The 12145-nt window shown below is 28.9% G+C and overlaps 1 protein-coding gene across 2 annotated transcripts in view; it reads left to right on the plus strand.

Annotated features, from left to right (window-relative positions):
• Positions 1–12145, plus strand: part of LOC129939869 (muscarinic acetylcholine receptor gar-2) — a 128640-nt gene that overhangs the window by 27146 nt on the left and 89349 nt on the right. The gene's annotated exons all lie outside the window — the stretch shown is intronic.

Raw genomic sequence — 12145 nt, forward strand, 5'->3', positions numbered from 1 at the left:
TTTGTACAAAAAATTAACAAAAGTTCGTAAAAAATGATTTTCGACTCAAATATCTCTTAAAAACTTTGAGATAATAGGTTCTTATTAATTTTTTCTTATAAGAAATATTGTTTTCAACATTAAGATAAATTTTGAGAAAAAATAAATCAACAGTTTTCTTACAAAAAATAAAAACCTGAAAAAAAATGTATAAAAGTTGGTAAAAATTGATTTTCGACTCAAATATCTCTTCAAAAATTTAAAATATTGGCTTCAAACTTATTTTATTTCAGAGAAAATATTGTTTTCAATATTCAGTAATTTTTATATAAAAATCCAACAGTTCGTTTTTTCATAAAAAATAAAATCTACAAAAAATAGTGCGCAAATTTGGTAAAAATACATAAAGACAAACTTTTAAGCAAGACAAATCGACAGACGGGATGGGAAGTTATCAGTGTGGGTCGCATCCCAGCCTCTTTTTTTAAATGAAATCACCTTTAAATATCCTTCCAATAGCATAGGATTGATCCAACAAAATTTGGCACTTACCTTCATCTGTTATTTAGTTGGTTTAGGTGTCATATGAGAGGGTATTTAGCTCTCTTTTTCACCGAAATATCATCTAGTAGCACTCACGTCTCTTTTTCCAGGGCCATGGAAACGCTGATTAATTATCAGCTTAAGAAATATCTCGAAGAAGAAAAGGTCTAACTGTTGCATCGTTTCGGAGAAAGTAAGATTATTTCACTTGATATTTTAAAAGCATTTGATGAGTTTCATATGAAAACCCGTGTTTTGTTGGAAAATCTTTTAAAAGTAAAGTAGGATTTTACACGAATAACAAAAACATTATCTGCAGTATGAGTACTGCCGATAAAAGTTAAAGTAGAATCTTACTACGGATAGTTTTTTTGAAATTTATACGAGTCTTATTGGTACGGTTGATATTGCATTTGTGTCTCTATAGCTGTGTTCGTTAAGTTGTTTTGCATTTCGAATCATGTGTTTTCCATTGGTAAAAAAATCAATCTGACTCTATTGATAATATTTAGTTTTGTTATTGAAAATGGACAAATTGGGCTTATTTTTCAAGAAAAAACAATAGGAAAGTTAATCAAACTAATCAAATTTCAGCACTCGCTATGTTTATCACAGATCACCTCTTTTGGAATGATCACATGTTCGATATTACCAAAAATACGACTGGGTGCTTTGGATTTTTCCCGTGGCCGGCGGCGCGGCGGTGCAAGAAATGTTTCAACCCTTCTGATCTGCCTGTAATTAACAAAAGCTTTTATTCGTCTTAAACTCGAATAAAACTCATATATTTGGCATCTTAATCAACTTTTAGTCTTTTATATAAAATCCAAAAAATAGCTTTGAAAATGATAGGTGATAGAACTATAACCTAAACATTTACATCACTCAAACATCGTCGCACTGTTTCATGCCCTTCGTTGTTTTACCGTTCACTGCATATGTTACCGGAAATGTATGAAACATAAGAATTAAGAATAAAGCGTCTGTTTAATTTTAAGTAGTTTTAATTCACTTTAATATTAAAAATAAAATTATAATTTAAATTGAATTTAGATATTAGAATAACATATTAGAATTATAAAAAAATATAAAAAATATATGAGAGTTTAACTTGACTTTCACTCGACGTTCAGTAGACTTTCCGTTTTACTTTACTTTTACATTTCTTGACGTTACTTTTTTGAATAAACGCTTATTGCGTTAAGTTTTATCTTTATAGTCTAGTTACTCGTAAATTATGAATTTAAGAAATGGAATGAATTGGAAATATTATTTGAATACTTATAGTGTACATGTACAATGTTTGGTTTTAACTTAGGATGTTTATGATAAGTAGTCATCCTACATACAATTCCTAGGAAATGTATACAGTACCGTACCGAGTCTATTTAGGAAATGTATAAAAAGATTTACAAAAGATTATTTAAACCACCTATTTCCTAGGAATGTATATATTTCCTATAGGAATTGTGTACAATAACGCTAGGAAATGTGTTAAATTAATATTATGCATATCAACAATCTTGAAAAATATATCATAGCAAACAAAAATTATATTTTGCATTACTTTATTTTTAAATGAAAGAACTTATTTATTTTCTTATTTTTTTACTAGGGTAAGTAAGAGTGACACTTAGAATAACATAATATTTGATTTTTGAAGCACAAACATTTTGATGATCTTCAATCTTTCTTGCAAAGAAATTTTTTGAATCCTTGTCCAATCGCAGTTAATTGCAAAACTGTGCGTGGTGAAATTTTGGTACTATGTACTTTTTTGGTATCCAGAATACCTCTTGAGCACACACTGAATTCAGATCTATAATGTGTTATGATTCCATTCTTTGTCCCAATCTGATAAAACTCGTTATCTGTTGTATTTAAGATTACAGCTATGATTTCCTGTTGTGGCAGATTTTGCTCAGCAGACGATTTGTTTGCACTACTAAATTTGTGTTTAACACAAAAGACAAAGCAGTTTGGAGTCCTGTCTTTTCGTTGCCTCTTCTGATACAGAACAAATTGCGTGGAGTGCACATCTGCATTGTCTAAAAGTATGAGATTCGCTCGTTTCTTTTGAACAGCCAATGCATTCCTTATTATATGCACCTGCTAAAGGTACTATGCTGGTCTCACACTGATCTTAATTATTACAGACTTTGATTTGTTCTATCATATTTACATTACGTTTAGCCGATGATAAGTACCTTTAATGATTTTATCTACTGATGAAGACTTCAGTTTCGATGTTTTGGGTGAAATCATTTGTTGTATACATTTCCTAATAATTATATATAACGACGAATAACACATATTTCCGGTAACATATAATGTTCTGTCGAATTAACCAATTGCATTTCCTCTTTAAAACAATTCAGCCGTAATACTCGCACTTATAGAAATGCTCATCATTTTACTCTTGAGCTCAATTTTGGACGTAGTTTTAAGTATAGAGAATTTTTTTAGCCACACATTGAAAATGTGGAATTCTTTACCGAACTCTTCGCTTCCCTCCCATTCTTCCTAACACTCGTACTGTGTTTAAACGTTAACATGTAAAGGGTATTAATAGCCCCTTCAGTTCCTATAAACTTTAAAAAAAATGCGTAGATTTTTGTAAATAAAAGATGAAGGTAATTGAACTCAAAAATTTACTCTTATTTAACCTTAGGGCCAGGTTAAAGCTAGGTAACCCAAACTCAAGTTATGATTTTCCCAATACTATTTTTGATACAATATTGGTCATTATCAAATAACAGAAGGGGATATTTATTCCCTGTAAGTTTCTTAAAATATTAACTCCTATATATAACCTTTAATCCGATAATAAGTAGCGATATTGTGCTAAAAATTAGAATAGACATGCCATTCTGTTTTTTATTCACGTCTGTCAAAATTTTCTTCAGTGCGCATTGTCAGCGATCATATAACACAAAGTTTATTATTTATTGGTTAATCATGCAGAAAGCTATACTTTTGTGCTTCAATTTTAAGAAATCGGAGTCGAATAACATCGAAAACTTGTGCAAAACTATGAGACAATATTTTCTCCGAAATGATGCTTAGATGGTTTCGTCCGTTCAAAGACGGTTATTTCAACCTTAGATAATGTTAAGGACCAGCAAGGACAAGCTCTTTTGTAGACACTCTACTGTAGGTGCTAAGCTTATCCCTCTTATCCATCAGGCTGGCTTTTCCGGACTACTTTTTAATGCTATAAATGTTATAATGTTGTAAATGTTCAAAGCAGTTTTAAACAAAAGCTACAAAACTAAGACGAAATGTTAAAAGAGAATTCAACTTAAATACATAAATTTTAGATCTTAAAAAATGAAATAAAACTAAGTAAACATCTTTTGAAAACAGGGATAAAGATACTTAAATAAATAACAATAAGAATGCCAACAACATAAAATACAAAAATCCAACGATTTTAACAAGTAAGTCGTTAAAAGTAGATACAAAGCGTTATAATCTATATCCATTTAATGCTCAATTTAAAATTGTACCCCTCAGTAAACAAAACATCAAATATCAAATTAATGCATCAACACAAGGAATATACTATTCAATGTGTGTCAAATAATAAAGAACCACAAAACTTTCTCCGCAATTGTGTTGTTCATTTTATTTGACATCTCTCTTTTATCGATTCGTTAAGGTTTATTCCAATCCGATTTCAAATATAGCTTCATAAAACCTTTACCAACAATAAACTTGAGCACAAAAATGAATAAATAAATACAAACAAAATTTTCTTTTGTCTTACATCTGTCTACAAAGCAATTTACAAAACACTATTTGCCGTTTCAAATTCGAATAAATATAAGCTGTGCCAAAAAAAGAACTACCACTCAACTCTGAATCCAAAACACTGCCAAAACCCCATAATACCAAATCATACCCTTCTCTTAATATTAAGATGAAGACCAACCACTTCCGTTTGCTCCTTGTTCCTTCTTGTACTTCTCGTTGGGGCCCGTCGTCCTTGCCTTATGACTGAGTGAGGAAAAACATGACAGGCAATTCTAAAACTTTTTCTGTCTGTTGGTTTTGAATTTGATTATCGAGAAGGGTGGGTTTGTGAGCTTGAAAGCTTGTCTTTTTTTAGAATTCTACAAATTTGTTCACCCTCACCTTATCCCTAATCCTTGTTTCACCTAACCTACACCTACCCTACATCATACTCAAGCTACACGGAATAAGAAAAAGATGATTATATTTGCATAGCTTGCTGTGGGGCTAATTTTCGAAAGAAAAATATTTCAATTAAAAATAACGAAAAAGAAAACAATCAAAATAAAAATGTTTAATGTTTGTAATTTGACAAAAAAAGAATCTCAAAGTTTGATGTGCTGAAAAACTTCCATGGAAGAAAATTAGTTAACATTATTTTCAGTGCAGATACAAAATTCGCACCATGCTGATTTATAGGGGAAGCTATGGAAGGGGTTTTGTTTGATGATACAGTGTGTTGATTTAGTTGAGTAAATAAAGAGTAAAAATATCTCTAATATTAATGTAACCAAAAACTGTGATAAAATCAATATTTTTCCTATGATGTGGATGTGTGTTGTGTACATAAAATCTGCTTCAAAATTTATGTTGGAAGAAATATATGCAAGATAAGACATTTTTGGGAGACGTAACCAAAATTAGATTCCGTTTTTGCCATCTTATTTTGACTAGCATAGGCACACAGAGCTTGAATAGGGACATAAATCTTAATACGAAATAAATTATTGTTATATGCAGGTATGCTTCAGTTTTCACATTATTTATAAGGGTACTTTTTTTGAACATGTTTAAAATTATATTTCAAATTTCACATTCTAAAGTAAACAACGGGCTCATATGAACGTGCTCTTGATGCTTTAAAGGGTTTTCTATAAAGATATTTCATTTTGTTCTTTTGACAAATCTTTTTTCTAGAGATGTCGAACGGGGTTTGGTTTTGTCGAATTTGGGCCATATTTTCTTGGCAGTGTCACATGTTCTTAATGTATTTCACTCTTTCATTGGTTTTAATTCACAGGATCCCTATATTTTAGGCTATTGATTGGACCTTAAATATGAAAAAAATCAAGGAAAACAATTTACACTTAACAGATTGTCTTTTTTCTAAGGAATCAAGTCCAATCTAGACACACCTAAATGAATATGAAGAGTGGTAATTTCTCAACCTCAGTTGTGTGGCTTAAAATCTTATAAAAGTTTTTTGCCACCTAAAGTTTTTATTCACGGGTACTGCATCTTGCGAGGAATTGACAAATTCTCTGAGAGTAATTCTTGTCATGAAGAAGTGCTTTCTCAAATTAGCCGTTTGGATTCGGCACATAAACTGTAGGTCCCCTCCATCCCTGACAACAGTACTCGCACACAGGAATGGTTGGGAGTTGTAAGTCACTAGGCCCTAGTTCTCCACGGACTGTTGCGCCACGTAATTTATTTGTTTATAAAAGTTTTTTGAACTCTTTCAATACGGGTTATTTCAATAGAGGAAGAAGGATACCATATATTTGAACAATACTCGAAATAAAGACATGTAAGCCGATTTTGAGGCATAAAGGTTGATGCAGTTTCGCTTAACGAGACCAAGCATTGCAATTGCCCTTGCTTTAATATAGTCTGCGTGTGACGGAAACGACAACTTTGGATCAAAACTGACTCCTAGATCAGATTTGCGACCAAGAATCTAGTTTAAAATTAAGAAGTTTTGTATCTTTGAAATTAAAGTGCAATGTCCGTTGAAAACTAGGGCCTAGTGACTTACAACTCTCAACCATTCCTGTAAGTGAGTAATGTTTACAGAAATGGAGGAGACCTTTAGTTTTTTTAAGCCGAATCCGAACGGCTAAATTGAGAAGGCAATTTTCGTGACAAGAATTACTCCTGTCAATCCCTTGCAAGAGGCAGTACCTGTGAAAACTTTAGATGACATAAGCAGGGATCAAACCCAAAACCTCTTGCATGAAAATATAACGCACTTACCATCATACCACGGGTAATACAGTAAAAACATTACATTTGTTTATATTCAAATGAAGAAAATTTCTTTCACAACAAAGAGAAACAATATTTAAATCATTTTAAAGATTTTGATGATCGATTCTATAATTTTAAGTCATCAGCATACATCATCATAAAGTATTTTCAAGAAAAAATGGGATAGCATTAACGAATATGTTAAAAAGAACTGGCCGAAGGTGACTTCCTTGAGGAACTCCTTATAAAACATTTATGGGACTAGATTAAATTTCCTACTTTCACATATTGCGCCATATCTTCAAGGTAGCTGGATATCCATTTCAGCATCAAACCATGAATAACAAAACGTTTTAGCATATCTAAGAACTGTATGATAAACTGGGTCAAAAGCTTTTACAAAATCTGTATAGATAGTGTCAACCTAGAAACCAGATTCAAAAGAGTCGGTGTCATAAATACAGAAAAACATGTGATTTGTTTGGATGGATTAACCTGACATAAATCCATGCTGTTCAACAAAAGATTTTTAACTATAAGCTCAAAAAATTTTGTGATTGCAAATATCTTATAAATCGTAAGATTATTAACTAAACCATTTTTGTGTGCCTAATTTGTAAATTGGACTTACATATAAGAATTTCCATTGATTTAAAAATATTTCACTAAAAAGGGATTTATTAAAAATAATCGTAAATGTCAGGGGTAACGAGAATTTACAGCTTTAAAAAAAATAGGGAATTCTATCAGGACCATGATTCAATATGAAATTTAATGCTGAGATACCAAAAAGTATATCCGATTCAAAAAAATAAAGTATGAAGGTATTAACAATACTGATAGAATGGTTTTTAGTTTGGTCCATATTAAATGCGGAATGGTCACATACACCTCTGCCGATTTAAATGCAATTTGATATTCAACCATTGCAGTTTATATTTTCCTGAAAAGCAGTCGACTTTTTCTATTAATTAAAAAAAAATCCAAAAAGGCCATAGGATCAGAAGAAATGTGGGTTTAAATATTTAGTACATATTGTTTGTGTATAAATATTTGTTCAAAAAATCATATGCCTTTGGAAACTGGCAGAAAATCTTTCTGTAAGTTCCAGTGTTTTATGTTCTGAATTTTGCAAAAGGTTTATTTTTAACATTTTTTAAATTAACTAAACTTTTATTAGACCAAGAAGTTTTAAGTTAATTACAAAACTTTCTTTTTTTAATATATTTGTTTAAGTCGATAGAAAATGTATCCAAAAAATTGTTAAAGATAAATTGGCAAGCACGTGCTCCCAGTTATTTGATGCAATGTAATTATTGAGTGCAATGAAATCTCCTATGTTAAAATCAAAATGTTCATCATTAGATACAAGTTAAGAGTTTATGACAGTTTTTCAACATACAAATTGAGACATTGCAAAATTAGGAGGCAGTAAGATATTAAAATCGTTAAAATTAATAGAATCAGCCTGTTTATCGTGTGACTTACTTAAAAAAGAGGCTGGGATGTGACCCACACTTATAACTTACCATCTGTGCCTGTCTGTTGATTTCTTTAAAAGTTTAACAAAATATTACCTAATTACAATTATTTAGACAACATAAATAAATTTAAAGTTAAAATCTTTCTTTGTTGTCATGATCCATGAGTCAAAAATCATTTATAATTTTTTTTTAAACTTAATTTAAGTTTGATTTTAATATTTTTTGTTCCCAATATTTGTATTCGAAAGCCATTTTAAACCTGAAAGTGTTTCTTTCTTTTAAAAAAATATCAATAAGATTTTTCTGAGAACATTTACTTACATTACCAAAATAATTTGGCATAGAATGAAATTATTTTGAAGTCATTTATTGTAAAATCTGTTTTTTTTTTGTGTTTTTCCACAAAAAAATATTCTAAATGCTAAAAACAATATTTTGATTAAAGTAAAATTTGTTTGATGGCAGTAACTTTAATTGTTGCCACGATATTCAATTCGAATATTAATTTTTCAAACAGAAACAGTAGTGTGTTTTTCTATTTTTAAAGACGTTTAAAGGTCCCTAGTGTCGCAACGGTTTTTTCGTCGTCCATAGCTCAAGAACCAGAAGAGATATCGACTTCAAATACATTTTGTTATATTTTTTTATACCATAGCTGTTTAAAAAAAATTGCTGAAAATTTTGGTTAACCTTTAATATCTTACTAACCAATGACGCTGAAGAGACTTGAATTAAATTTTATATTATAAATTGTAACGTGATCCAAAACAAAAATTTATAAATCAAAAAAAAAAAAATGAAAAAAAAATTGTCACTTCGAAAATTTTACGAATACAAAATTATTTTATCTCCAAACTGATTTGTAAAACGAAAAATTAAGTTTTTAACATCTAGTAAAATTTTGTCGAAAATTGAATAGACAGTTTTTTTATAAAAAATAAAAACATAAACAACAAAATTAATAAAAGTTGGTAAAAATTGATGTTTGGTTCTTGATATCTCTCAAATTAATTTCATTCATCCAATTTGTAAAAATTTAAGAAATGCTACTAAAATTGGTTAAAATTTGTTTTCGACTAAAAATCTATTTAACAAAACTAGATTTTCAAACTACACTATTTCTTTATATGAAAATATTGTTGGTGATTTTAAAATGTGTAAGAATAATTTAATTGTTAACTTTTTTAACCCAACAAGAAAACCTACAAACTTTTAAACAAAGACGTGTTACCAAAAAATTAAATGAGTGTGTTTTTATAAATTAAAAAAACTGAAAAAGAAATAATTATTAGCTCGAATATTTTACAGAGAAAAAAATGAGAATCTCCAAAATTGTAAAAAAAAAAATAATTTTATTCAACAAGAAACAAAGAAAGATATTGACTACAAATTATTTATCTCACAAAAAATATTTGTATGAATATTGTTAAGGTTTTAAGCAAGACAAATCGACAGACAGAATGTTAAGTTAAAAGTGGGGATCACATTCTAGACCCTTTTTACTTTTTATAAAAACGTCGCACTGCTATTTTTTGACATCTTTATTTTGGATGTAATATCATTTTTTGTTCGTAAGATATTCAAGGTGACAAATATGTTTATTATGTTTTTTCCCGATTTATACAAAAAAGTAATTACATTTTTTGAATGTATACCAATTTAGTATCATCTCACAATGAATAAAATAAATTCTAACTGAAGCCGCAAGCATTGTTTTATTGGGGGATATTCAACAGGGTCAACAGAAATTTTCACGTTTTTTTTTTAATTGATGTAATAAAAATAAAAAGATTTGTTGCAAAGCCCTTTCAGCACATCTAAATGTTATAACCATTATAATAAAATTTATTTGAGTTCAAATTCTTCTCTAGTTCTTAGGATATGGAGAATAAAAAAGGTATCTGCGTAAGTATATACTGTGCGTATGACATCTTTCTAAAGCCTTTTTTTTATTTATACTCTAATTACCTTGAAAAGTCGACAAATATCAGCTTTTTCAATTCGAAAAATCGGATTGATTACAATATTTTCCTATGAGAAGTTAAAAATTGTTTCTAGATGCGTTTTTATATGAATTAAGACTCAATTACATGCGCTTAATTTTAATTATTAGAAAGCTATGTGTATAACTATGATGCTCTTATTCAATACATTTTAGAATACAGAGTAAAATACCCTATATATGGCACTAAAAGTCAAACTTGTTTGATCCAAAAAGATACATTTTTAAGGATATTTAGGTAAACCGAAATTCCTGGTCATATTCATATCATCATTAAAGTATAACTCTTAGTTTTAAAACGCATGTTTCAATTGATTTCTTTCAAAAAAAAGAGGCTGGGATGCGACCCACACTGATAACTTCCCATCCCGTCTGTCGATTTGTCTTGCTTAAAAGTTTGTCTACATGTACTCGTATCAATTTTTACCAAATTTGCGTTCTATTTTTGATTTTATTTTTTATGAAAAAAAGGACTCATTTTTATATATAGAAATTACTGAATATTGAAAACAATATTTTCTCTGAAATAAAATAAGTTTGAAACCAATATTTTTAATTTTTGAAAAAATATTTGAGTCGAAAGTAAATTTTTACCAACTTTTATACATTTTTTTTAATTTTTTTATTTTTTGCAAAAAAACTGTCAATTCGATTTTTCTCAAAATTTGTCCTAATGTTCAAAACAATATTCCTTATAAAAAAAAATTAATTACAAGCTATTACCCCAAATATTTTTAAAGATATTTGCGTCGAAAATCATTTTTTACCAACTTTTGTTAAATTTTTTTTGGTTTTTATTTTTTTGTAAAAAAACTGTCAGTTCGATTTTTTTCAAACATTAAAACATTAAGTGAATGTTGACAACAAAATTTTTTGAAAGATAAAAGTGAATTAAAGCCAATATATCAATGTTTGAAAAGACATTTGAGTCGAAAATCAATTTTTTAAAACTTTTATTCATTTTTTTAGGTTTTTTTTCTTTTGTAAAAAAACTGTCAATTCGATTTTTCTCAACATTTTTCAAAATGTTGAAAACAATATTCTTTATAAGATTAAATAAGATTGAAGCCTAGATTAAAAGTTTTTGAAAAGATATTTGAATCGATATTCAATTTTTACGAACTTTAAGTAATGTTTTTTTTAGATTTTTATTTGTTATACAAAAAACTGTCATTTAGATTTTTCTCAAAATTTTATCAGATGTCAAAAACATTATTCTTCGTTGCACAAAATTGTTTTAGAGATGAAATCATATTTCAGTCATAAAATTTTAGAGGTGACACATTTTTTTTTCAGTTTTATTGATTTATAAAAAAAACCGTTATATTGATTTTTTTTTCAAAAAATATACCTGCTTGGTATCACGTTACAATATATATATTCGTAAGATATTTAGGGTTAACAAAAATGTTCAACTTTTTTTCAAACTGCTATTTTAAAAAAAAAAACACCCACGCAATTTTCTTGAGAGCCCCTTCTGCATCTTTCTGCTTTATTATCTGTATAACAAAATTTATTTGAAATCGATATCTCTTCTAGTTTTTGAGCTACGAAAAAACGTAGCGAACGTACAGACGTACAAACGTACGTACACACGCACGCACAGACATCTTTCTAAAAATCTTTTATTTCGACTCTAGGGACCTTGAAACGTCGAGAAATGTCAAAATTTTCAATTTGACAAATCGGACCCATTACAATAACTTCCTATGGGAAGTTAATAAAATACTGTATTTAGTTATTTAGTACAGTTACCGAAATGAAATGTTGACACTTAATTTATTTCGACTTATTTCGGAAAATATAAAATCTTTTGCGAGAAAACCAATACTTTATTCATAATTTCTTTTTTGAGAAATTAGTCTTAATCTAGTTTTATTATATTTTTTAAAATAATTGAATTAGGTGGCGCAACAGTCCATTAAGAAAAGCGGCTTAGTGATATTGCTTAACTTATTAGAGAATCATTTTAGGGTTGGAAGGGACCTACAGTTTGTACTGTAGACAATTTTAATAAAACGTATTTTTTTCTACTACACGAAATTCTATGTTTCTTACCTTATGTCAAAAGACATTTATCATAACCACCCTTTAGTTTTTGGACTTTTCGATCTTAAATTTGAATCCCCTTTTCAAAAAAAAAATTAGAATC

Source organism: Eupeodes corollae, chromosome 1 (genome assembly GCF_945859685.1).
Source record: "Eupeodes corollae chromosome 1, idEupCoro1.1, whole genome shotgun sequence".
Taxonomy (NCBI): Eukaryota; Metazoa; Arthropoda; class Insecta; order Diptera; family Syrphidae; genus Eupeodes; species Eupeodes corollae.